Source organism: Triturus cristatus, chromosome 1_1 (assembly GCF_964204655.1).
Source record: "Triturus cristatus chromosome 1_1, aTriCri1.1, whole genome shotgun sequence".
Taxonomy (NCBI): Eukaryota; Metazoa; Chordata; class Amphibia; order Caudata; family Salamandridae; genus Triturus; species Triturus cristatus.
Genome location: NC_140579.1, coordinates 1,209,200,389 through 1,209,227,650, shown reverse-complemented (window position 1 = coordinate 1,209,227,650; position 27,262 = coordinate 1,209,200,389). Strand labels below are relative to the sequence as shown.

General features: G+C 50.1%; 1 long non-coding RNA gene across 1 annotated transcript in view; it reads right to left on the bottom strand.

Annotated features, from left to right (window-relative positions):
• Positions 1-280: 280 nt before the first annotated feature.
• Positions 281-27,262, bottom strand: part of LOC146871845 (uncharacterized) — a 195,386-nt gene continuing 168,404 nt past the window's right edge. Inside the window, exon 4 of the long non-coding RNA XR_014959615.1 lies at positions 281-1,583. This is a non-coding gene — a long non-coding RNA (uncharacterized LOC146871845). The remainder of the gene's footprint in view (positions 1,584-27,262) is intronic.

Genomic DNA, 27,262 nt, shown 5'->3' with positions numbered 1-27,262 from the left:
TCATAACATACAAAATAGGTGCCCTTAGCAGTCAGAAAAACAGGGGAGGAGAGCATGGGTAGAACATACGTATCAGTGCAAGCACTGTTCCCAAGTTGTGCTCTCAGATTTCGACCCAAACCTTTCAAGCAGAAATTACCAAGGTGCGGTACAATCCATATCGGGGACGAGCTCTTAAGCTGTCTATCACCCACTGACATACTATACTCAGTCTCACTCAGATCCTTATAGGCCTGCACTTCTTCATCTGGAATGAGTGATGCATCAAAAACATCTCTATCCAGATCTGCTATGGCTATCGCCAAAGGCTTGTGGTACGGCCCAGGACCAAAATTGACAGACCGTGGCTCTCGACTAGGGTAGGAATCTAGTGCACTACGGAACATAGTTTGGAATGCTCGAGCTGAACCCTGGGAGCTGTAAGGAAGGACCAAATACGGAATACCCCTATCCATAGTGTGTGGCATTAAACCACATACCCAACAATTGGTAGTATTCACCACCAACTGATGCTGATGTAGAAGTTGAACAAAGGAATTATTCATGAATTCCGCACGTCTAATCTGCTCATGCTGAGGCAAAGGATGAAAGGAATGTGGGGAGACAGTGGTGAGGGAACTTAGGTTAGGAGAAAAGGTAGGCGAAACAGAAGGCAAGAACAACGATACTCCAAAATACACTCCACCCACCAATAGCATAGATAAAGTCAGAAACAGTAGAAACACCTGAAACAAAAAACATTTTGTTCGTACAACCCTCCATAACTCTAATCTCTGTGCCGACACCCTTTCTTCTTCCAACAGCTTAGAGAATGCCATCCTCTACAAACCGTCCGTGACGTACTTGACGCACTTCGTTCTGAATAGCGATTATCAATCCCCAGGAGTTCCCAGAGATCGACAAAAGTAACCGACCTAGCGTCAGAAACCTGCTAAACAGAAAGAAGTACCCGCACGGCCCTACGGTAACCCGGATGGAGAGGTTTCCTCGAAACTTTCAAATTTATTACAAATCTCTTAGCAGTGGAAAGGCACATAAAAACTCAAAAAGAAAGGATGTAATTGTCCATAATATTCGTAACGTCAAAAACCACCGTACTATTAATTTTTATTAGTCCTTGAACGAAGAAAGTATCGATTTCTTCCAGGTCGAGTTTGCTCTACAAACAATTGTTCAGCTGGCGCAACAGGATTCGATGAAGTGGACAACGAGTCAGACCTTGGGTTTTCTGCTACTGATGACTCCACATATGGGTTTGGCAGTGACGAATCCTCATCCACAAGTTGAGCGTCACTAAACGGCACAAAGTGCAAAGGAGTCTCAGTTTCTGTGGCCGAAATCCCAGTCCTCACCCAACCGTCAGTTGGTAAAGGGATCGGTACCTTCTTTGTGTGGCTGGCATGGACCCGGTTTTTCCGGCCCTCCAGTCGAACCGCTGTCCTCGTCGTCAACAAAACTTGAAAGGGTCCAACGAATCTTGGCTCCAAGTTACGTTTCCGACCAAAATTTCGGGTAACCACCCAGTCCCCTGGCCGGAGCTGGTGTCCAGAACCCTCTGTCTGCGCCGGTAGAGCTTCAAAGACCTGTTGATGGATTAACCGTAGTTTAGTGGTCAAATCATGCAGATAATCAATCAACATTGGATACTCAAGACTATCAAAAGCCCTAGGCCTCGGGACTCCCCAAATATTCGCAGGGCGACCGAACACAATCTCATATGGGCTAAGCCCTACTCGAGAGTGTACGGTTGCTCTGGTCGATAGGAGAGCCAGAGGCAAGGCATCAGGCCATGACAGACCAGTCGTAGCTTGAATCTTAGCGAGTTTCAGCTTCAGGGTACCATTGTACCCTTCAACCAAACCCGCTGCCTGAGGATGATTAGCACTGTGGAATTTCTGCCGAATTCCAAGGCCCTTACACACACTCTGCATCACACTTCCCACAAACTCGCTTCCATTATCCGACCACACAATCCGTGGCATTCCGTACCTAGGAAAGTACAAAACACACGCTCTTGTCAATGCAATTAACTCTGCCGCTTGTGCGGAATTCTGATTCAATCTCGCAGTTTCCACAACCGTGCTCAACGTCACTACAGCATACGCAGTCGTCACATCGCCATTCGGCAATTTGAAGCAAGAACCATCCACATACAAAGTACCATCGGGATCTGCCAAGGGAGTGTTTTTCAGGTCCACACGACCTTTTGTTTCTTCCTCAGTCCGTAAATAACAATCATGTGGCAGCACATCATCTGATGCCATATTAATCGGCAACAATGTCGCCGGATTCAGTACATTACAACGTTTAATCTGTATATGACTTGCCAAAAGGGTCAGCTCGTACCCAGACAACCTTGCACTCGTCAGATGTTGAGTCTTTGTCCGATTCAAGAGCGTATCAACTGCATGCGGAACCATTACTATGAGCATATTATCCATGACCAGGCCTGCGGACTGTCGAATAGACGCCGCCGCTGCCGCTGTCGCCCTCAAGCAACTCGGCAACGCTCTAGCTACCGGGTCTAAGGTCGAGGAAAAATATGCACACGGACGCTGTTTATCACCAAATTGTTGCGTTAAAACACTCAACGCACAACCGTCCCTCTCATGGACGTATAATGTGAAAGGCTTACTGTAATCAGGAGTACCTAACACAGGAGCCGAACACAATGAATCACGTAATTCAGAAAAACTTTTCTGACATTCCTCCGTCCAAGGCAAAGGAGTCGAAACGTCCTTGCACGTGAGAGCTACCAATGGCTTCGCTAACAGTGAAAAGTTCGGGATCCACTGTCTGCAGTATGACGTGATACCTAGAAAGGCACGCACATCTCTCTGAGTTGTTGGCACAGACATTCGAGCAATTGCTGCAATTCTTTCAGGGGTCAACCTTCTTCCCGCCTTTGACAATAAGTGACCTAGATAGGTTACTTCTGGACAACAATATTGCAGTTTGGAAGGTGACACTTTATGATGTAAGTCACAAAGATGCTGTAACAGTGACACTGTAGCAGTCCTACAAAGCTGTTCGGTGTCAGCAGCGATCAACAGATCGTCAACGTACTGAATCAAGGCTGCACCAGCCGGTAACACAAACGCATCAAGTTGGCTCTTAAGAGCTTGGCTGTAGATTGATGGACTCTCACAGTAGCCCTGTGGTGCGCGCTTGAATCTGAAGCTGCGACCACCTAATGAGAAACCGAACAAGTCTCTGCTTTCCTCAGCAATCGGAATGCTAAAGAACGCATTCTTCAGATCGATGACCGAGAACCATGACGCAGTGGCTGGAATCAGAGTCAGTAAAGCTGTAATGTCTGGCACCACAGGAAACTGCGGAACAACGACTTTATTCACCTCCCGTAAGTCGATAACTAGACGGTACACAGGTGGCTTGGAGGGATCCGTTCGTTTCAGAATAGGCAACACGGGACTATTGCACACATTACCCCGTGTCTCCTCAATAACATCTTTACCGATCAAGTCGTAAATGATCGCTAATAGTGCCCTTTCACCATCAAGGGAAATACGATACTGGGGTATGCGTGGCAAACGCGCACCAACTTTCAGTTGGACAACATAAGGTGGTATATCCAACAGGCCCACGTCATTGGGACCTGTCGCCCACAAGGAGTCCGGAAGAGATCTCAATTCTGGTGGGAGCTTGTCGATCGATAAATACATAGGGGAAATCACGCTCTTACCCAACGTAAGCTCCACACCCGTAGGAGAACAGTACAAAGTCGCATGTAACCTTTTCAACAAATCCAGACCCAAAAGATTCTCACCACAACCAGTAGTCAAAATCAAAGGAGCTTCTAGCTCATGAGACCCAATTGTAAGGGGCAAAGGGCTAGAAACTGGATTGCTAACGGGGGCGCCAGAAAATCCAACGGAAACATTCGTTAAGCCAGACAAAGGCGCGCCAGGGAGTTTCAAATGCATGATGGAACTTTTTGCTGCACCAGTGTCCAACAGAAAAGGCTCGACGACGCCCAAAGTGGCTACTGCAACATAAGGCCCTCTCTGATCAACCGGAACTGATACTTCTCCCTTCCTTTGTCTATGGCTGTCCTAGTAGATACCATCCGTATCAACATCACACTCAACATAACAGTCATCCACATGATACTGTGCAGACCGACCGGACGATGGTTCGCGCCTATCGAAACAATTTTGCGAGTCCGAAGACGTTGCAAAGCGTTCGGCCTGATTCTGGGTAACTCCACGACCTCTACCACGGGAAGCCTGTTGAGGGCCACTACGTCCTCCTCGAGCCGACACACCATTGTTCCTATCACGGAGAACCGGACAATCAAACTTCAGATGGCCCTCCCCATGACAATATGCGCATTGATTATATCCCAGCACAAAACGAGGTGCGGGGGAAGCATTTCGCGTCTGCGATCTGGAGAACTGTGATTGTGATCTATTTTGCTGTTGTATATCACTGAAATGCGAACGCGGAGGATAGGCTTGCTGCAATAAGACCTTAGTTTTAAGATCCTTCGTTTTCTTATCTGCACGCTCACTTTCCTCTTTTTCTCTGTTTTCATAATATTGGGCCGTAGCCAATATTTGGGCAGTGGTAGAAACAGCCCACGAACTCTCAGAATTCTTCAACTTGTTGCTAAGGTCGGGCAGCAAGTTCGATACAAACTTATCAACAAACAGCCGCTGACCACCCTCAGATCCCATGTCCTGACCACTATGATCAACAAACGCTTCCTCGAATCTCGTAAAGAAATCAGAAACGCTTTCATCCCTCTTTTGCTTGCATGCTGATAATTTGTCCCAATTGACGCGCATCGCTGGCATAAGCGTTTTCATGAGGGTAATTATCCTCTGAGGCAAAGCCACAATAAGCTGTTCAGGTTTAGCCCCACCGACCTGCTGGGCATCTGCCGCCGTAAGGGCAGCCCAGTCACCACCTAACTCGGCTGCGTGATTCTCGTGACGAATTTTTGCCCAAATCGGCTGAGGCACCACATTGCCAAACAACATATCAATATCGGCTAGGTTCATAACAGTAGCATCCACCAATTGGGACAGCTCCTTATAATAACCTGCAGGATTCTTACGGGGATCGGGCAAAGATTGCTTCACTTGTAAAACTTCCGATCGTTTCCAAGGGAGGTGTATCCACACTCTCTGGAAACGGCCTGGAACAGGAGGGTTAGCAGCAGGATCACCTGGCATCCATACCGGAGGAACTTCTCGCATAGGATATTGACCAGGTTGTGCCATCCATTCTGCAGTCTCGTCCTTAAACAACGCACGAGGTTGCACTGTACATCGAAAGGATAACAAGCGCTCTAAAGCCTCTCGAACTTTGTCGCCTACGATTACACCCGAGGCAAACCGATGCTGCAGCTCAGAAACCTCTGACGGTACATTATCTGTCACATCATTGTCCCACTCCTCCTTCAACGAGTTACACAGTTCTTCAAACACAAATCGTTGCGTAGGCACATTAAACTGGGAGAACGTTTCAAACACTACACGTGAGGTGTATTTAACAGGGTTACGAATCCATCTACGTGCCGTTTTCACCAACGATTCACGTTCCCTACCATCAGGAAGCTGACTGCGCCTTTGAGCGACATCTGAAAGAGTCGAGCCAAGTATCGGCCCAAAAAGCGGAGAATAAAGAGAAGCAACAGCAGTCAAAAGACGACTACGAACAGAAGGAGAAGAGGAAGAAGATGCGGGCGCAGCAACAATAGGGGTGGAAACAGTAGAAGTAGACGCAGCAGCAGGAGCAGCGGGAACAGCAGGCTGAGGAGGGACTTGGAAAAGCGCAGTAGGGAGAGAAGCCGGAACAAGAGGATGTACGATCTGGGGCCCAAGGGGATTCGGGAGTACGAGAGGAACGGCGGGCTGACCAGCAGCCGCAAAAACAGCGGGTTGAGGAAGAGGTGGACGCACGGGACCCATAACATCGGGAGCATAGGGAGGTGGCGATTTCATCAGATAAGACAAGAGCGGATCCTCCATCGCTTCTTCTCCTGTCTTATCGATATTAGAAGGTAGCACCGGATAACACTTATCCACTGCCATATGGTGTAGCACTAACTTCCTGCTCTTTCTCATCTTTGTCTAATTGATATTGTTCTGCATTTCGCATCACTGCAATAACACCTTCTCTTTTATTTTTCTTATTCTGTTTGATTTCCTTCTGCTTGGCCTCTTTCCGCCACAACCGGAAGGAATCAAACATGGCCGGCCTAGCTTTCTTTTTAAACAATTTAGCTTCCAAATTATCTAAAACGGCAGTCTCGAAACTACCATGAGATGGCCAACTGAGGACGCCATCCTTTTTAGTGTAGCGGACCCAATATTCATTATATACGATAGGACCCACGCCATGACGACTATAGAGCTCGTAAATCGGAGTTCCAACCGGAGGTATCGGACATGAATCCTCCAGCCGGGAATCCATGCTGCAACATTTGAGAAACCCAAACAAAGTACTACGGCCAGGCATCGTGCACACTAACCGAGTTTACAAACTTCAAGGGTTTATCGAATTACGATGTCCTCACAAAAATGCAAGACCCTCGGTTTTGGCAATTGCAATCGTCAAATAAAACCCAACTACTAAGAACCACGAATGCTATGGAACCATGCAAACAACAAAGCAACACTGGGAGCGACCCACAAATACTTAACTGAGAGAACAATGGCGTCACCAGGAAGGCCCGTCGATCGTCTCGCCGTACAAAGGACTACGCCAGGCGCCAAAACAGGTCGACAGTCAGGGCATCGGTCCGTCGCAGCCGTCAGGAGGCAGGGATCTTCGCGGGAAAAGACGTCGGGCCACTTATTTCGACAACTGGATCGATGAAGCGGGGTGCACCTTCCCTCGGAGATTTCACACGAAGTTCCTCACGATCGTCGGGCTTTGGACCGGTACCGTTGATGTCGCCCCACGAGGGCGCCAACTGAAGGACTGGGTTATTCTTAAGACCCAGCGGTGCCAGGGAACAACACCTGAAACCTTCGTGGGTTACCTGTTCTGGCGTACTAAACACAGAGACACGGAACACTTCCAGCAACGTCAGAGATCAGCGTTTATTTACTGCAGGGATACAGAGGTCACAAGAAGTACACAACGTGTAGGTTCTCGGAGACTGCTTCAAATTCGTAGAAGTGGGTCGGTCCTTTTATACAGGTTTTTGCCATAGCGCAGTATGGCGAACAAAGGTTACAACTCAGTTCCCACAATAAACTTCAAAAGGGTCGCGTTCATGTCTCAGGAGGCCGGAACATAATTACGACAGTCTTGCCGGTTCCCAACTGTAAAAACATATTTCCTCCGCAATAAACACATTCCATCCTAACCATAAACACATTAAGAGGAAGGACGAAAAACAGATGCAAGGAAAGGACAAGGATGCACAACGGGTTAGAAAAGAGTGTTGGGGGCAATAAAGGAAACTTGATAGAGGGGTCAAAGACCTCATGTCTAATGTATGCATGGCTGAAACAATAGACCGGCGCGGCAAGATGAGCCTCGAGCGGGGCCATCTGCCTTAGTCGTGTCGTTCCCCTCATCGTAAAAGTCACCTCAAAGAAACACGTGTCCTTCGTGTAAGTTTGAGAGTCCTAGGGTCACGGAGCGGACAAGAAGCCCGTTCGCTGGCTACCTGAGGGCAAGAAACAAAATGGATGCTGTATCTAAAATGGAACCCGAGGTTCCAGATGAACGAACCCAAAAATGAGACGAACCATACGTGGCTGCATAGCGAAACTGCGTACACCCATTATATTCGTCATTTGCGGTTCGTAGATACCAAACTCATCCATATTCGTTACCACTCAAAACTGCGGTCCCGTGTCATACGGAACCTCACTGGTTTCATACTGGAATGGCATGGTGAGCAAAAAAATGATGGATTTAAGCCCAGATCTCTGTACTGGGGTGAATGTATGACATTGTTCTGCATTCTGTCCATCAACTGTTGTTTTTGCATTTGTCACCCCGAGTGGGACGGGTATGCTCAGACGTGAGTCCCGTGCTCTCCATGCCACTGGAATCAAGCTATCCTGGCTGAAGAGGGGTGAAACCCCGACACCGGTCCTAGGATGCTTGGTTCCAGTCCAGGAAGGACCTGGCTTGGCAGTTCGGGCTGGACTGTACCCATGAGGCACAGGGTCAAGACTGATTTGCATATGGCTGTGTGCAAACTGGAATGGCATGGAGAGCAAAAAAACGATAGATTTAGGCCCAGAGCTCTGAACTGGGGTGAATGTATGACATTGTTCTGCATTCTGTCCATCAACTGTTGTTTTTGCATTTGTCACACCGAGTGGGATGGGTATGCTCAGACATGAGTCCCGTGCTCTCCATGCCACTGGAATCAAGCTATCCTGGCTGAAGAGGGGTGAAACCCCGAAACCGGTCCTAGGATGCTTGGTTCCAGTCCAGGCAGGACCTGACTTAGCAGTTTGGGCTGGACTGTTCCCATGAGGCACAGGGTCAAGAGTGATTTACATATGGCTGGGTTCATACTGGAATGGCATGGTGAGCAAAAAAACTATGGATTTAGGCCCAGATCTCTGTACTGGGGTGAATGTATGACATTGTTCTGCATTCTGTCCATCAACTGTTGTTTTTGCATTTGTCACCCCGAGTGGGACGGGTATGCTCAGACGTGAGTCCCGTGCTCTCCATGCCACTGGAATCAAGCTATCCTGGCTGAGGAGGGGTGAAACCCTGAAACCGGTCCTAGGATGCTTGGTTCCATTCCAGGCAGGACATGGCTTAGCAGTTTGGGCTGGACTGTTCACATGAGGCACAGGGTCAAGACTGATTTGCATATGGCTGGGTTCCTACTGGAATGGCAGGGTGAGCAACAAAACGATGGATTTAGGCCAAAATCTCTGTACTGACGTGAATGTATGACATTGTTCTGCATTCTGTCCATCAACTGTTGTTTTTGCATTTGTCACCCCGAGTGGGACGGGTATGCTCAGACGTGAGTCCCGTGCTCTCTATGCCACTGGAATCAAGCTATCCTGTCTGAAGAGGGGTGAAACGCCGAAACCGGTCCTAGGATGCTTGGTTTCAGTCAAGGGAGGACCTGGCTTGGCAGTTCGGGCTGGACTGTTCCCATGAGGCACAGCGTCAAGACTGATTTGCATATGGCTGGGTTCAAACTGGAATAGCATGGTGAGCAAAAAAACGATGGATTTAGGCCCAGATCTCTGTACTGGGGTGAATGTATGACATTGTTCTGCATTCTGTCCATCAACTGTTGTGTTTGCATTTGTCACCCCGAGTGGGACGGGTATGCCCAGACGTGAGTCCCGTGCTCTCCATGCCACTGGAATCAAGCTATCCTGGCTGAAGAGGGGTAAAACCCCGAAACCGGTAATAGGATGCTTGGTTCCAGTCCAGGCAGGACCTGGGTTAGCAGTTCGGGCTGGACTGTTCCCATGAGGCACAGGGTCAACACTGATTTGCACATGGCTGGGTTCATACTGGAATGGCATGGTGAGCAAAAAAACGATGGATTTAGGCCCAGATCTCTGTACTGGGGTGAATGTATGACATTGTTCTGCATTTTGTCCATCAACTGTTGTTTTCGATTTTTTCACCCCGAGTGGGACGGGTATGCTCAGACGTGAGTCCCGTGCTCTCCATGCCACTGGAATCAAGCTATCCTGGCTGAAGAGGGGTGAAACCCCGAAACCGGTCCTAGGATGCTTTGTTCCAGTCCAGACAGGACCTGGCTTAGCAGTTTGGGCTGGACTGTTCCCATGAGGCACAGGGTCAAGAATGATTTGCATATGGCTGGGTTCATACTGGAGTGGCATGCTGGGCAAAAAAACGATGGCTTTAAGCCCAGATCTCTGTACTAGGGTGAATGTATGACATTGTTCTGCATTCTGTCCATCAGGTGTTGTTTTTGCATTTGTCACCCCGAGTGGGACAGGTATGCTCAGACGTGAGTCCCGTGCTCTCCATGACACTGGAATCAAGCTATCCTAGCTGAAGAGGGGTGAAACCCCAAAACCTGTGCTAGGATGCTTGATTCCAGTCCAGGCAGGACCTGTCTAAGCAGTTCGGGCAGGACTGTTCCCATGAGGCACAGGGTCAAAACTGATTTACATATGGCTGGGTTCATACTGAAATGGCATGGTGAGCAAAAAAAGGATGGATTTAGGCCCAGATCTCTGTACTGGGGTGAATGTATGACATTGTTCTGCATTCTGTCCATCAACTGTTGTTTTTGCATTTGTCACCCCGAGTGGGACGGGTATGCTCAGACGTGAGTCCCGTGCTCTCTATCCCACTGGAATCAAGCTATCCTGCCTGAAGAGGGGTGAAACCGCAAAACCGGTCCTAGGATGCTTGGTTCCAGTCCAGGCAGGACCTGGCTTGGCAGTTCGGGCTGGACTGTACCCATGAGGCACAGGGTCAAGACTGCTTTGCATATGGCTGGGTTCAAACTGGAACGGAATGGTGAGCAAAAAAACGATGGATTTAGGCCCATATCTCTGTACTGGGGTGAATATATGACATTGTTCTGCATTCTGTTCATCATCTGTTGTTTTTGCATTTGTCACCCCGAGTGGCAATGGAATGCCCAGACGTGGGTCCCATGCTCTCCATGCCACTGGAATCAAGCTATCCTGTCTGAAGAGGGGTGAAACCCCGAAACCGGTCCTAGGATGCTTGGTTCCAGTCCAGGGAGGACCTGGCTTGGCAGTTCGGGCTGGACTGTTCCCATGAGGCACAGGGTCAAGACTGATTTGCATATGGCTGGGTTCAAACTGGAATAGCATGGTGAGCAAAAAAACGATTGATTTAGGCCCAGATCTTTGTACTGGGGTGAATGTATGACATTGTTCTGCATTCTGTCCATCAACTGTTGTGTTTGCATTTGTCACCCCGAGTGGGACGGGTATGCCCAGACGTGAGTCCCGTGCTCTCCATGCCACTGGAATCAAGCTATCCTGGCTGAAGAGGGGTGAAACCCCGAAACCGGTAATAGGATGCTTGGTTCCAGTCCAGGCAGGACCTGGGTTAGCAGTTCGGGCTGGACTGTTCCCATAAGGCACAGGGTCAACACTGATTTGCACATGGCTGGGTTTATACTGGAATGGCATGGTGAGCAAAAAAACGATGGATTTAGGCCCAAATCTCTGTACTGGGGTGAATGTATGACATTGTTCTGCATTCTGTCCATCAACTGTTGTTTTCGATTTTTTCACCCCGAGTGGGACGGGTATGCTCAGACGTGAGTCCCGTGCTCTCCATGCCACTGGAATCAAGCTATCCTGGCTGAAGAGGGGTGAAACCCCGAAACCGGTCCTAGGATGCTTTGTTCCAGTCCAGGCAGGACCTGGCTTAGCAGTTTGGGCTGGACTGTTCCCATGAGGCACAGGGTCAAGAATGATTTGCATATGGCTGGGTTCATACTGGAGTGGCATGCTGGGCAAAATAACGATGGCTTTAAGCCCAGATCTCTGTACTAGGGTGAATGTATGACATTGTTCTGCATTCTGTCCATCAGGTGTTGTTTTTGCATTTGTCACCCCGAGTGGGACAGGTATGCTCAGACGTGAGTCCCGTGCTCTCCATGACACTGGAATCAAGCTATCCTAGCTGAAGAGGGGTGAAACCCCGAAACCTGTGCTAGGATGCTTGATTCCAGTCCAGGCAGGACCTGTCTAAGCAGTTCGGGCAGGACTGTTCCCATGAGGCACAGGGTCAAAACTGATTTGCATATGGCTGGGTTCATACTGAAATGGCATGGTGAGCAAGAAAACGATGGATTTAGGCCCAGATCTGTGTACTGAGGTGAATGTATGACATTGTTCTGCATTCTGTCCATCAACTGTTGTTTTTGCATTTGTCACCCCGAGTGGGAAGGGTATGCCCAGACGTGGGTCCCGTGCTCTCCATGCCACTGGAATCAAGCTATCCTGGCTGAAGAGGGGTGAAACCCTGAAACCGGTCTTAGGATGCTTGTTTCCAGTCCAGGGAGGACCTGGCTTGGCAGTTCGGGCTGGACTGTACCCATGAGGCACAGGGTCAAGACTGATTTGTATATGGCTGGATTCAAACTAGAATAGCATGGTGAGCAAAAAAAACGATGGATTTAGGCCCAGATCTCTGTACTGGGTAGAATGTATGACATTGTTCTGCATTCTGTCCATCAACTGTTGTTTTTGCATTAGCCACCCCGAGTGGGACGGGTATGCTCAGACGTGAGTGCCGTGCTCTCCATGCCACTGGAATCAAGCTATCCTGGCTGAAGAGGGGTGAAACCCCGAAACCGGTCCTAGTATGCTTGGTTCCAGTCCAGGGAGGACCTGGCTTGGCAGTTCGGGCTGGACTGTACCCATGAGGCACAGGGTCAAGACTGATTTGCATATGGCTGGGTTCAAACTGGAACGGCATGGTGAGCAAACAAACAATGGATTTAGGCCCAGCCCTCTGTACTGGGGTGAATGTATGACATTGTTCTGCATTCTGTCCATCAACTGTTGTTTTTGCATTTGTCACCCGAGTGGGACGGGTATGCTCAGATGTGAGTCCCGTGCTCTCCATGCCACTGGAATCAAGCTATCCTGGCTGAAGAGGGGTGAAACCCCGAAACCGGTCCTAGGATGCTTGGTTCCAGTCCAGGCAGGACCTGGCTTAGCAGTTCGGGCAGGACTGTTCCCATGAGGCACAGGGTAAACACTGACTTGCATATGGCTGGGTTCATACTGGAATGGCACGGTGAGCAAAAAAACAATGGATTTAGGGCCAGCTCTCTGTACTGGGATGAATGTATGACATTGTTCTGCATTCTGTCCATCAAGTGTTGTATTTGCATTTGTCACCCCGAGTGGGACGGGTATGCTTAGACGTTAGACCCGTGCTCTCCATGCCACTGGAATCAAGCTATCCTGGCTGAAGAGGGGTGAAACCCCAAAACCGGTCCTAGGATGCTTGGTTCCAGTCCAGGCAGGACCTGGCTTAGCAGTTCGGACTGGACTGTTCCCATGAGGCACAGGGTCAAGACTGATTTGCATATGGCTGGTTTCATACTGGAATGGCATGGTGAGCAAAAAAACGATGGATTTAAGCCCAGATCTCTGTACTGGGGTGAATGTATGACATTGTTCTGCATTCTGTCCATCAACTGTTGTTTTTGCAGTTGTCACCCCGAGTGGGACGGGTATGCTCAGACGTGAGTCCCGTGCTCTCCATGCCACTGGAATCAAGCTATCCTGGCTGAAGAGGGGTGAAACCCCGACACCGGTCCTAGGATGCTTGGTTCCAGTCCAGGAAGGACCTGGCTTGGCAGTTCGGGCTGGACTGTACCCATGAGGCACAGGGTCAAGACTGATTTGCATATGGCTGTGTGCAAACTGGAACGGCATGGAGAGCAAAAAAATGATAGATTTAGGCCCAGAGCTCTGAACTGGGGTGAATGTATGACATTGTTCTGCATTCTGTCCATCAACTGTTGTTTTTGCATTTGTCACACCGAGTGGGACGGGTATGCTCAGACGTGAGTCCCGTGCTCTCCATGCCACTGGAATCAAGCTATCCTGGCTGAAGAGGGGTGAAACCCCGAAACCGGTCCTAGGAAGCTTGGTTCCAGTCCAGGCAGGACCTGGCTTAGCAGTTTGGGCTGGACTGTTCCCATGAGGCACAGGCTGGGTTCATACTGGAATGGCATGGTGAGCAAAAAAACTATGGATTTAGGCCCAGATCTCTGTACTGGGGTGAATGTATGACATTGTTCTGCATTCTGTCCATCAACTGTTGTTTTTGCATTTGTCACCCCGAGTGGGACGGGTATGCTCAGACGTGAGTCCCGTGCTCTCCATGCCACTGGAATCAAGCTATCCTGGCTGAAGAGGGGTGAAACCCTAAAACCGGTCCTAGGATGCTTGGTTCCATTCCAGGCAGGACATGGCTTAACAGTTTGGGCTGGACTGTTCCCATGAGGCACAGGGTCAAGACTGATTTGCATATGGCTGGGTTCCTACTGGAATGGCAGGGTGAGCAACAAAACGATGGATTTAGGCCAAAATCTCTCTACTGAGGTGAATGTAGGACATTGTTCTGCATTCTGTCCATCAACTGTTGTTTTTGCATTTGTCACCCCGAGTGGGACGGGTATGCTCAGACGTGAGTCCTGTGCTCTCTATGCCACTGGAATCAAGCTATCCTGCCTGAAGAGGGGTGAAACTGCGAAACCGGTCCTAGGATGCTTGGTTCCAGTCCAGGCAGGACCTGGCTTGGCAGTTCGGGCTGGACTGTACCCATGAGGCACAGGGTCAAGACTGCTTTGCATATGGCTGGGTTCAAACTGGAACGGAATGGTGAGCAAAAAAACGATGGATTTAGGCCCAGATCTCTTTACTGGGGTGAATATATGACATTGTTCTGCATTCTGTTCATCATCTGTTGTTTTTGCATTTGTCACCCCGAGTGGCAATGGAATGCCCAGACGTGGGTCCCATGCTCTCCATGCCACTGGAATCAAGCTATCCTGTCTGAAGAGGGGTGAAACCCCGAAACCGGTCCTAGGATGCTTGGTTCCAGTCCAGGGAGGACCTGGCTTGGCAGTTCGGGCTGGACTGTTCCCATGAGGCAAAGGGTCAAGACTGATTTGCATATGGCTGGGTTCAAACTGGAAGAGCAAGGTGAGCAAAAAAACGATGAATTTAGGCCCAGATCTCTGTACTGGGGTGAATGTATGACATTGTTCTGCATTCTGTCCATCAACTGTTGTGTTTGCATTTGTCACCCCGAGTGGGACGGGTATGCCCAGACGTGAGTCCCGTGCTCTCCATGCCACTGGAATCAAGCTATCCTGGCTGAAGAGGGGTGAAACCCCGAAACCGGTCTTAGGATGCTTGGTTCCAGTCCAGGCAGGACCTGGGTTAGCAGTTCGGGCTGGACTGTTCCCATGAGGCACAGGGTCAACACTGATTTGCACATGGCTGGGTTCATACTGGAATGGCATGGTGAGCAAAAAAACGATGGATTTAGGCCCAGATCTCTGTACTGGAGTGAATGTATGACATTGTTCTGCATTCTGTCCATCAACTGTTGTTTTCGCTTTTTTCACCCCGAGTGGGACGGGTATGCTCAGACGTGAGTCCCGTGCTCTCCATGCCACTGGAATCAAGCTATCCTGTCTGAAGAGGGGTGAAACCCCGAAACCGGTCCTAGGATGCTTGGTTCCAGTCCAGGGAGGACCTGGCTTGGCAGTTCGGGCTGGACTGTTCCCATGAGGCACAGGGTCAAGACTGATTTGCATATGGCTGGGTTCAAACTGGAATAGCAAGGTGAGCAAAAAAACGATGGATTTAGGCCCAGATCTCTGTACTGGGGTGAATGTATGACATTGTTCTGCATTCTGTCCATCAACTGTTGTGTTTGCATTTGTCACCCCGAGTGGGACGGGTATGCCCAGACGTGAGTCCCGTGCTCTCCATGCCACTGGAATCAAGCTATCCTGGCTGAAGAGGGGTGAAACCCCGAAACCGGTAATAGGATGCTTGGTTCCAGTCCAGGCAGGACCTGGGTTAGCAGTTCGGGCTGGACTGTTCCCATGAGGCACAGGGTCAACACTGATTTGCACATGGCTGGGTTCATACTGGAATGGCATGGTGAGCAAAAAAACGATGGATTTAGGCCCAGATCTCTGTACTGGAGTGAATGTATGACATTGTTCTGCATTCTGTCCATCAACTGTTGTTTTCGCTTTTTTCACCCCGAGTGGGACGGGTATGCTCAGACGTGAGTCCCGTGCTCTCCATGCCACTGGAATCAAGCTATCCTGGCTGAAGAGGGGTGAAACCCCGAAACCGGTCCTAGGATGCTTTGTTCCAGTCCAGGCAGGACCTGGCTTAGCAGTTCGGGCTGGACTGTTCCCATGAGGCACAGGGTCAAGAATGATTTGCATATGGCTGGGTTCATACTGGAGTGGCATGCTGGGCAAAAAAACAATGGCTTTAAGCCCAGATCTCTGTACTGGGGTGAATGTATGACATTGTTCTGCATTCTGTCCATCAGGTTTTGTTTTTGCATTTGTCACCCCGAGTGGGACAGGTATGCTCAAACGTGAGTCCCGTGCTCTCCATGACACTGGAATCAAGCTATCCTAGCTGAAGAGGGGTGAAACCCCGAAACCTGTGCTAGGATGCTTGATTCCAGTCCAGGCAGGACCTGTCTAAGCAGTTCGGGCAGGACTGTTCCCATGAGGCACAGGGTCAAAACTGATTTGCATATGGCTGGGTTCATACTGAAATGGCATGGCGAGCAAAAAAACGATGGATTTAGGCCCAGATCTCTGTACTGGGGTGAATGTATGACATTGTTCTGCATTCTGTCCATCAACTGTTGTTTTTGCATTTGTCACCCCGAGTGGGACGGGTATGCTCAGACGTGAGTCCCGTGCTCTCTATGCCACTGGAATCAAGCTATCCTGCCTGAAGAGGGGTGAAACCGCAAAAACGGTCCTAGGATGCTTGGTTCCAGTCCAGGCAGGACCTGGCTTGGCAGTTCGGGCTGGACTGTACCCATGAGGCACAGGGTCAAGACTGCTTTGCATATGGCTGGGTTCAAACTGGAACGGAATGGTGAGCAAAAAAACGATGGATTTAGGCCCATATCTCTGTACTGGGGTGAATATATGACATTGTTCTGCATTCTGTTCATCATCTGTTGTTTTTGCATTTGTCACCCCGAGTGTCAATGGAATGCCCAGACGTGGGTCCCATGCTCTCCATGCCACTGGAATCAAGCTATCCTGTCTGAAGAGGGGTGAAACCCCGAAACCGGTCCTAGGATGCTTGGTTCCAGTCCAGGGAGGACCTGGCTTGGCAGTTCGGGCTGGACTGTTCCCATGAAGCACAGGGTCAAGACTGATTTGCATATGGCTGGGTTCAAACTGGAATAGCATGGTGAGCAAAAAAACGATTGATTTAGGCCCAGATCTTTGTACTGGGGTGAATGTATGACATTGTTCTGCATTCTGTCCATCAACTGTTGTGTTTGCATTTGTCACCCCGAGTGGGACGGGTATGCCCAGACGTGAGTCCCGTGCTCTCCATGCCACTGGAATCAAGCTATCCTGGCTGAAGAGGGGTGAAACCCCGAAACCGGTAATAGGATGCTTGGTTCCAGTCCAGGCAGGACCTGGGTTAGCAGTTCGGGCTGGACTGTTCCCATAAGGCACAGGGTCAACACTGATTTGCACATGGCTGGGTTTATACTGGAATGGCATGGTGAGCAAAAAAACGATGGATTTAGGCCCAAATCTCTGTACTGGGGTGAATGTATGACATTGTTCTGCATTCTGTCCATCAACTGTTGTTTTCGATTTTTTCACCCCGAGTGGGACGGGTATGCTCAGACGTGAGTCCCGTGCTCTCCATGCCACTGGAATCAAGCTATCCTGGCTGAAGAGGGGTGAAACCCCGAAACCGGTCCTAGGATGCTTTGTTCCAGTCAAGGCAGGACCTGGCTTAGCAGTTTGGGCTGGACTGTTCCCATGAGGCACAGGGTCAAGAATGATTTGCATATGGCTGGGTTCATACTGGAGTGGCATGCTGGGCAAAATAACAATGGCTTTAAGCCCAGATCTCTGTACTAGGGTGAATGTATGACATTGTTCTGCATTCTGTCCATCAGGTGTTGTTTTTGCATTTGTCACCCCGAGTGGGACAGGTATGCTCAGACGTGAGTCCCGTGCTCTCCATGACACTGGAATCAAGCTATCCTAGCTGAAGAGGGGTGAAACCCCGAAACCTGTGCTAGGATGCTTGATTCCAGTCCAGGCAGGACCTGTCTAAGCAGTTCGGGCAGGACTGTTCCCATGAGGCACAGGGTCAAAACTGATTTGCATATGGCTGGGTTCATACTGAAATGGCATGGTGAGCAAAAAAACGATGGATTTAGGCCCAGATCTGTGTACTGAGGTGAATGTATGACATTGTTCTGCATTCTGTCCATCAACTGTTGTTTTTGCATTTGTCACCCCGAGTGGGAAGGGTATGCCCAGACGTGGGTCCCGTGCTCTCCATGCCACTGGAATCAAGCTATCCTGGCTGAAGAGGGGTGAAACCCTGAAACCGGTCTTAGGATGCTTGTTTCCAGTCCAGGGAGGACCTGGCTTGGCAGTTCGGGCTGGACTGTACCCATGAGGCACAGGGTCAAGACTGATTTGCATATGGCTGGATTCAAACTAGAATAGCATGGTGAGCAAAAAAAACGATGGATTTAGGCCCAGATCTCTGTACTGGGTAGAATTTATGACATTGTTCTGCATTCTGTCCATCAACTGTTGTTTTTGCATTAGCCACCCCGAGTGGGACGGGTATGCTCAGACGTGAGTGCTGTGCTCTCCATGCCACTGGAATCAAGCTATCCTGGCTGAAGAGGGGTGAAACCCCGAAACCGGTCCTAGGATGCTTGGTTCCAGTCCAGGGAGGACCTGGCTTGGCAGTTCGGGCTGGACTGTACCCATGAGGCACAGGGTCAAGACTGATTTGCATATGGCTGGGTTCAAACGGGAACGGCATGGTGAGCAAACAAACAATGGATTTAGGCCCAGCCCTCTGTACTGGGGTGAATGTATGACATTGTTCTGCATTCTGTCCATCAACTGTTGTTTTTGCATTTGTCACCCCGAGTGGGACGGGTATGCTCAGATGTGAGTCCCGTGCTCTCCATGCCACTGGAATCAAGCTATCCTGGCTGAAGAGGGGTGAAACCCCGAAACCGGTCCTAGGATGCTTGGTTCCAGTCCAGGCAGGACCTGGCTTAGCAGTTCGGGCAGGACTGTTCCCATGAGGCACAGGGTAAACACTGACTTGCATATGGCTGGGTTCATACTGGAATGGCACGGTGAGCAAAAAAACAATGGATTTAGGGCCAGCTCTCTGTACTGGGATGAATGTATGACATTGTTCTGCATTCTGTCCATCAAGTGTTGTATTTGCATTTGTCACCCCGAGTGGGACGGGTATGCTTAGACGTTAGACCCGTGCTCTCCATGCCACTGGAATCAAGCTATCCTGGCTGAAGAGGGGTGAAACCCCAAAACCGGTCCTAGGATGCTTGGTTCCAGTCCAGGCAGGACCTGGCTTAGCAGTTCGGACTGGACTGTTCCCATGAGGCACAGGGTCAAGACTGATTTGCATATGGCTGGTTTCATACTGGAATGGCATGGTGAGCAAAAAAACGATGGATTTAAGCCCAGATCTCTGTACTGGGGTGAATGTATGACATTGTTCTGCATTCTGTCCATCAACTGTTGTTTTTGCAGTTGTCACCCCGAGTGGGACGGGTATGCTCAGACGTGAGTCCCGTGCTCTCCATGCCACTGGAATCAAGCTATCCTGGCTGAAGAGGGGTGAAACCCCGACACCGGTCCTAGGATGCTTGGTTCCAGTCCAGGAAGGACCTGGCTTGGCAGTTCGGGCTGGACTGTACCCATGAGGCACAGGGTCAAGACTGATTTGCATATGGCTGTGTGCAAACTGGAACGGCATGGAGAGCAAAAAAATGATAGATTTAGGCCCAGAGCTCTGAACTGGGGTGAATGTATGACATTGTTCTGCATTCTGTCCATCAACTGTTGTTTTTGCATTTGTCACACCGAGTGGGACGGGTATGCTCAGACGTGAGTCCCGTGCTCTCCATGCCACTGGAATCAAGCTATCCTGGCTGAAGAGGGGTGAAACCCCGAAACCGGTCCTAGGAAGCTTGGTTCCAGTCCAGGCAGGACCTGGCTTAGCAGTTTGGGCTGGACTGTTCCCATGAGGCACAGGCTGGGTTCATACTGGAATGGCATGGTGAGCAAAAAAACTATGGATTTAGGCCCAGATCTCTGTACTGGGGTGAATGTATGACATTGTTCTGCATTCTGTCCATCAACTGTTGTTTTTGCATTTGTCACCCCGAGTGGGACGGGTATGCTCAGACGTGAGTCCCGTGCTCTCCATGCCACTGGAATCAAGCTATCCTGGCTGAAGAGGGGTGAAACCCTAAAACCGGTCCTAGGATGCTTGGTTCCATTCCAGGCAGGACATGGCTTAACAGTTTGGGCTGGACTGTTCCCATGAGGCACAGGGTCAAGACTGATTTGCATATGGCTGGGTTCCTACTGGAATGGCAGGGTGAGCAACAAAACGATGGATTTAGGCCAAAATCTCTCTACTGAGGTGAATGTAGGACATTGTTCTGCATTCTGTCCATCAACTGTTGTTTTTGCATTTGTCACCCCGAGTGGGACGGGTATGCTCAGACGTGAGTCCTGTGCTCTCTATGCCACTGGAATCAAGCTATCCTGCCTGAAGAGGGGTGAAACTGCGAAACCGGTCCTAGGATGCTTGGTTCCAGTCCAGGCAGGACCTGGCTTGGCAGTTCGGGCTGGACTGTACCCATGAGGCACAGGGTCAAGACTGCTTTGCATATGGCTGGGTTCAAACTGGAACGGAATGGTGAGCAAAAAAACGATGGATTTAGGCCCAGATCTCTTTACTGGGGTGAATATATGACATTGTTCTGCATTCTGTTCATCATCTGTTGTTTTTGCATTTGTCACCCCGAGTGGCAATGGAATGCCCAGACGTGGGTCCCATGCTCTCCATGCCACTGGAATCAAGCTATCCTGTCTGAAGAGGGGTGAAACCCCGAAACCGGTCCTAGGATGCTTGGTTCCAGTCCAGGGAGGACCTGGCTTGGCAGTTCGGGCTGGACTGTTCCCATGAGGCAAAGGGTCAAGACTGATTTGCATATGGCTGGGTTCAAACTGGAAGAGCAAGGTGAGCAAAAAAACGATGAATTTAGGCCCAGATCTCTGTACTGGGGTGAATGTATGACATTGTTCTGCATTCTGTCCATCAACTGTTGTGTTTGCATTTGTCACCCCGAGTGGGACGGGTATGCCCAGACGTGAGTCCCGTGCTCTCCATGCCACTGGAATCAAGCTATCCTGGCTGAAGAGGGGTGAAACCCCGAAACCGGTCTTAGGATGCTTGGTTCCAGTCCAGGCAGGACCTGGGTTAGCAGTTCGGGCTGGACTGTTCCCATGAGGCACAGGGTCAACACTGATTTGCACATGGCTGGGTTCATACTGGAATGGCATGGTGAGCAAAAAAACGATGGATTTAGGCCCAGATCTCTGTACTGGAGTGAATGTATGACATTGTTCTGCATTCTGTCCATCAACTGTTGTTTTCGCTTTTTTCACCCCGAGTGGGACGGGTATGCTCAGACGTGAGTCCCGTGCTCTCCATGCCACTGGAATCAAGCTATCCTGTCTGAAGAGGGGTGAAACCCCGAAACCGGTCCTAGGATGCTTGGTTCCAGTCCAGGGAGGACCTGGCTTGGCAGTTCGGGCTGGACTGTTCCCATGAGGCACAGGGTCAAGACTGATTTGCATATGGCTGGGTTCAAACTGGAATAGCAAGGTGAGCAAAAAAACGATGGATTTAGGCCCAGATCTCTGTACTGGGGTGAATGTATGACATTGTTCTGCATTCTGTCCATCAACTGTTGTGTTTGCATTTGTCACCCCGAGTGGGACGGGTATGCCCAGACGTGAGTCCCGTGCTCTCCATGCCACTGGAATCAAGCTATCCTGGCTGAAGAGGGGTGAAACCCCGAAACCGGTAATAGGATGCTTGGTTCCAGTCCAGGCAGGACCTGGGTTAGCAGTTCGGGCTGGACTGTTCCCATGAGGCACAGGGTCAACACTGATTTGCACATGGCTGGGTTCATACTGGAATGGCATGGTGAGCAAAAAAACGATGGATTTAGGCCCAGATCTCTGTACTGGAGTGAATGTATGACATTGTTCTGCATTCTGTCCATCAACTGTTGTTTTCGCTTTTTTCACCCCGAGTGGGACGGTTATGCTCAGACGTGAGTCCCGTGCTCTCCATGCCACTGGAATCAAGCTATCCTGGCTGAAGAGGGGTGAAACCCCGAAACCGGTCCTAGGATGCTTTGTTCCAGTCCAGGCAGGACCTGGCTTAGCAGTTCGGGCTGGACTGTTCCCATGAGGCACAGGGTCAAGAATGATTTGCATATGGCTGGGTTCATACTGGAGTGGCATGCTGGGCAAAAAAACAATGGCTTTAAGCCCAGATCTCTGTACTGGGGTGAATGTATGACATTGTTCTGCATTCTGTCCATCAGGTTTTGTTTTTGCATTTGTCACCCCGAGTGGGACAGGTATGCTCAAACGTGAGTCCCGTGCTCTCCATGACACTGGAATCAAGCTATCCTAGCTGAAGAGGGGTGAAACCCCGAAACCTGTGCTAGGATGCTTGATTCCAGTCCAGGCAGGACCTGTCTAAGCAGTTCGGGCAGGACTGTTCCCATGAGGCACAGGGTGAAAACTGATTTGCATATGGCTGGGTTCATACTGAAATGGCATGGCGAGCAAAAAAACGATGGATTTAGGCCCAGATCTCTGTACTGGGGTGAATGTATGACATTGTTCTACATTCTGTCCATCAACTGTTGTTTTTGCATTTGTCACCCCGAGTGGGACGGGTATGCTCAGACGTGAGTCCCGTGCTCTCTATGCCACTGGAATCAAGCTATCCTGCCTGAAGAGGGGTGAAACCGCAAAAACGGTCCTAGGATGCTTGGTTCCAGTCCAGGCAGGACCTGGCTTGGCAGTTCGGGCTGGACTGTACCCATGAGGCACAGGGTCAAGACTGCTTTGCATATGGCTGGGTTCAAACTGGAACGGAATGGTGAGCAAAAAAACGATGGATTTAGGCCCATATCTCTGTACTGGGGTGAATATATGACATTGTTCTGCATTCTGTTCATCATCTGTTGTTTTTGCATTTGTCACCCCGAGTGGCAATGGAATGCCCAGACGTGGGTCCCATGCTCTCCATGCCACTGGAATCAAGCTATCCTGTCTGAAGAGGGGTGAAACCCCGAAACCGGTCCTAGGATGCTTGGTTCCAGTCCAGGGAGGACCTGGCTTGGCAGTTCGGGCTGGACTGTTCCCATGAAGCACAGGGTCAAGACTGATTTGCATATGGCTGGGTTCAAACTGGAATAGCATGGTGAGCAAAAAAACGATTGATTTAGGCCCAGATCTTTGTACTGGGGTGAATGTATGACATTGTTCTGCATTCTGTCCATCAACTGTTGTGTTTGCATTTGTCACCCCGAGTGGGACGGGTATGCCCAGACGTGAGTCCCGTGCTCTCCATGCCACTGGAATCAAGCTATCCTGGCTGAAGAGGGGTGAAACCCCGAAACCGGTAATAGGATGCTTGGTTCCAGTCCAGGCAGGACCTGGGTTAGCAGTTCGGGCTGGACTGTTCCCATAAGGCACAGGGTCAACACTGATTTGCACATGGCTGGGTTTATACTGGAATGGCATGGTGAGCAAAAAAACGATGGATTTAGGCCCAAATCTCTGTACTGGGGTGAATGTATGACATTGTTCTGCATTCTGTCCATCAACTGTTGTTTTCGATTTTTTCACCCCGAGTGGGACGGGTATGCTCAGACGTGAGTCCCGTGCTCTCCATGCCACTGGAATCAAGCTATCCTGGCTGAAGAGGGGTGAAACCCCGAAACCGGTCCTAGGATGCTTTGTTCCAGTCAAGGCAGGACCTGGCTTAGCAGTTTGGGCTGGACTGTTCCCATGAGGCACAGGGTCAAGAATGATTTGCATATGGCTGGGTTCATACTGGAGTGGCATGCTGGGCAAAATAACAATGGCTTTAAGCCCAGATCTCTGTACTAGGGTGAATGTATGACATTGTTCTGCATTCTGTCCATCAGGTGTTGTTTTTGCATTTGTCACCCCGAGTGGGACAGGTATGCTCAGACGTGAGTCCCGTGCTCTCCATGACACTGGAATCAAGCTATCCTAGCTGAAGAGGGGTGAAACCCCGAAACCTGTGCTAGGATGCTTGATTCCAGTCCAGGCAGGACCTGTCTAAGCAGTTCGGGCAGGACTGTTCCCATGAGGCACAGGGTCAAAACTGATTTGCATATGGCTGGGTTCATACTGAAATGGCATGGTGAGCAAAAAAACGATGGATTTAGGCCCAGATCTGTGTACTGAGGTGAATGTATGACATTGTTCTGCATTCTGTCCATCAACTGTTGTTTTTGCATTTGTCACCCCGAGTGGGAAGGGTATGCCCAGACGTGGGTCCCGTGCTCTCCATGCCACTGGAATCAAGCTATCCTGGCTGAAGAGGGGTGAAACCCTGAAACCGGTCTTAGGATGCTTGTTTCCAGTCCAGGGAGGACCTGGCTTGGCAGTTCGGGCTGGACTGTACCCATGAGGCACAGGGTCAAGACTGATTTGCATATGGCTGGATTCAAACTAGAATAGCATGGTGAGCAAAAAAAACGATGGATTTAGGCCCAGATCTCTGTACTGGGTAGAATTTATGACATTGTTCTGCATTCTGTCCATCAACTGTTGTTTTTGCATTAGCCACCCCGAGTGGGACGGGTATGCTCAGACGTGAGTGCCGTGCTCTCCATGCCACTGGAATCAAGCTATCCTGGCTGAAGAGGGGTGAAACCCCGAAACCGGTCCTAGGATGCTTGGTTCCAGTCCAGGGAGGACCTGGCTTGGCAGTTCGGGCTGGACTGTACCCATGAGGCACAGGGTCAAGACTGATTTGCATATGGCTGGGTTCAAACGGGAACGGCATGGTGAGCAAACAAACAATGGATTTAGGCCCAGCCCTCTGTACTGGGGTGAATGTATGACATTGTTCTGCATTCTGTCCATCAACTGTTGTTTTTGCATTTGTCACCCCGAGTGGGACGGGTATGCTCAGATGTGAGTCCCGTGCTCTCCATGCCACTGGAATCAAGCTATCCTGGCTGAAGAGGGGTGAAACCCCGAAACCGGTCCTAGGATGCTTGGTTCCAGTCCAGGCAGGACCTGGCTTAGCAGTTCGGGCAGGACTGTTCCCATGAGGCACAGGGTAAACACTGACTTGCATATGGCTGGGTTCATACTGGAATGGCATGGTGAGCAAAAAAACAATAGATTTAGGGCCAGCTCTCTGTACTGGGATGAATGTATGACATTGTTCTGCATTCTGTCCATCAAGTGTTGTATTTGCATTTGTCACCCCGAGTGGGACGGGTATGCTTAGACGTTAGACCCGTGCTCTCCATGCCACTGGAATCAAGCTATCCTGGCTGAAGAGGGGTGAAACCCCAAAACCGGTCCTAGGATGCTTGGTTCCAGTCCAGGCAGGACCTGGCTTAGCAGTTCGGACTGGACTGTTCCCATGAGGCACAGGGTCAAGACTGATTTGCATATGGCTGGTTTCATACTGGAATGGCATGCTGAGCAAAAAAACGATGGATTTAAGCCCAGATCTCTGTACTGGGGTGAATGTATGACATTGTTCTGCATTCTGTCCATCAACTGTTGTTTTTGCATTTGTCACCCCGAGTGGGACGGGTATGCTCAGACGTGAGTCCCGTGCTCTCCATGCCACTGGAATCAAGCTATCCTTGCTGAAGAGGGGTGAAACCCCGACACCGGTCCTAGGATGCTTGGTTCCAGTCCAGGAAGGACCTGGCTTGGCAGTTCGGGCTGGACTGTACCCATGAGGCACAGGGTCAAGACTGATTTGCATATGGCTGTGTGCAAACTGGAACGGCATGGAGAGCAAAAAAATGATAGATTTAGGCCCAGAGCTCTGAACTGGGGTGAATGTATGACATTGTTCTGCATTCTGTCCATCAACTGTTGTTTTTGCATTTGTCACCCCAAGTGGGAAGGGTATGCCCAGACGTGGGTCCCGTGCTCTCCATGCCACTGGAATCAAGCTATCCTGGCTGAAGAGGGGTGAAACCCCGAAACCGGTCCTAGGAAGCTTGGTTCCAGTCCAGGCAGGACCTGGCTTAGCAGTTTGGGCTGGACTGTTCCCATGAGGCACAGGCTGGGTTCATACTGGAATGGCATGGTGAGCAAAAAAACTATGGATTTAGGCCCAGATCTCTGTACTGGGGTGAATGTATGACATTGTTCTGCATTCTGTCCATCAACTGTTGTTTTTACATTTGTCACCCCGAGTGGGACGGGTATGCTCAGACGTGAGTCCCGTGCTCTCCATGCCACTGGAATCAAGCTATCCTGGCTGAAGAGGGGTGAAACCCTGAAACCGGTCCTAGGATGCTTGGTTCCATTCCAGGCAGGACATGGCTTAACAGTTTGGGCTGGACTGTTCCCATGAGGCACAGGGTCAAGACTGATTTGCATATGGCTGGGTTCCTACTGGAATGGCAGGGTGAGCAACAAAACGATGGATTTAGGCCAAAATCTCTCTACTGAGGTGAATGTAGGACATTGTTCTGCATTCTGTCCATCAACTGTTGTTTTTGCATTTGTCACCCCGAGTGGGACGGGTATGCTCAGACGTGAGTCCTGTGCTCTCTATGCCACTGGAATCAAGCTATCCTGCCTGAAGAGGGGTGAAACTGCGAAACCGGTCCTAGGATGCTTGGTTCCAGTCCAGGCAGGACCTGGCTTGGCAGTTCGGGCTGGACTGTACCCATGAGGCACAGGGTCAAGACTGCTTTGCATATGGCTGGGTTCAAACTGGAACGGAATGGTGAGCACAAAAACGATGGATTTAGGCCCAGATCTCTTTACTGGGGTGAATATATGACATTGTTCTGCATTCTGTTCATCATCTGTTGTTTTTGCATTTGTCACCCCGAGTGGCAATGGAATGCCCAGACGTGGGTCCCATGCTCTCCATGCCACTGGAATCAAGCTATCCTGTCTGAAGAGGGGTGAAACCCCGAAACCGGTCCTAGGATGCTTGGTTCCAGTCCAGGGAGGACCTGGCTTGGCAGTTCGGGCTGGACTGTTCCCATGAGGCAAAGGGTCAAGACTGATTTGCATATGGCTGGGTTCAAACTGGAATAGCAAGGTGAGCAAAAAAACGATGGATTTAGGCCCAGATCTCTGTACTGGGGTGAATGTATGACATTGTTCTGCATTCTGTCCATCAACTGTTGTGTTTGCATTTGTCACCCCGAGTGGGACGGGTATGCCCAGACGTGAGTCCCGTGCTCTCCATGCCACTGGAATCAAGCTATCCTGGCTGAAGAGGGGTGAAACCCCGAAACCGGTCTTAGGATGCTTGGTTCCAGTCCAGGCAGGACCTGGGTTAGCAGTTCGGGCTGGACTGTTCCCATGAGGCACAGGGTCAACACTGATTTGCACATGGCTGGGTTCATACTGGAATGGCATGGTGAGCAA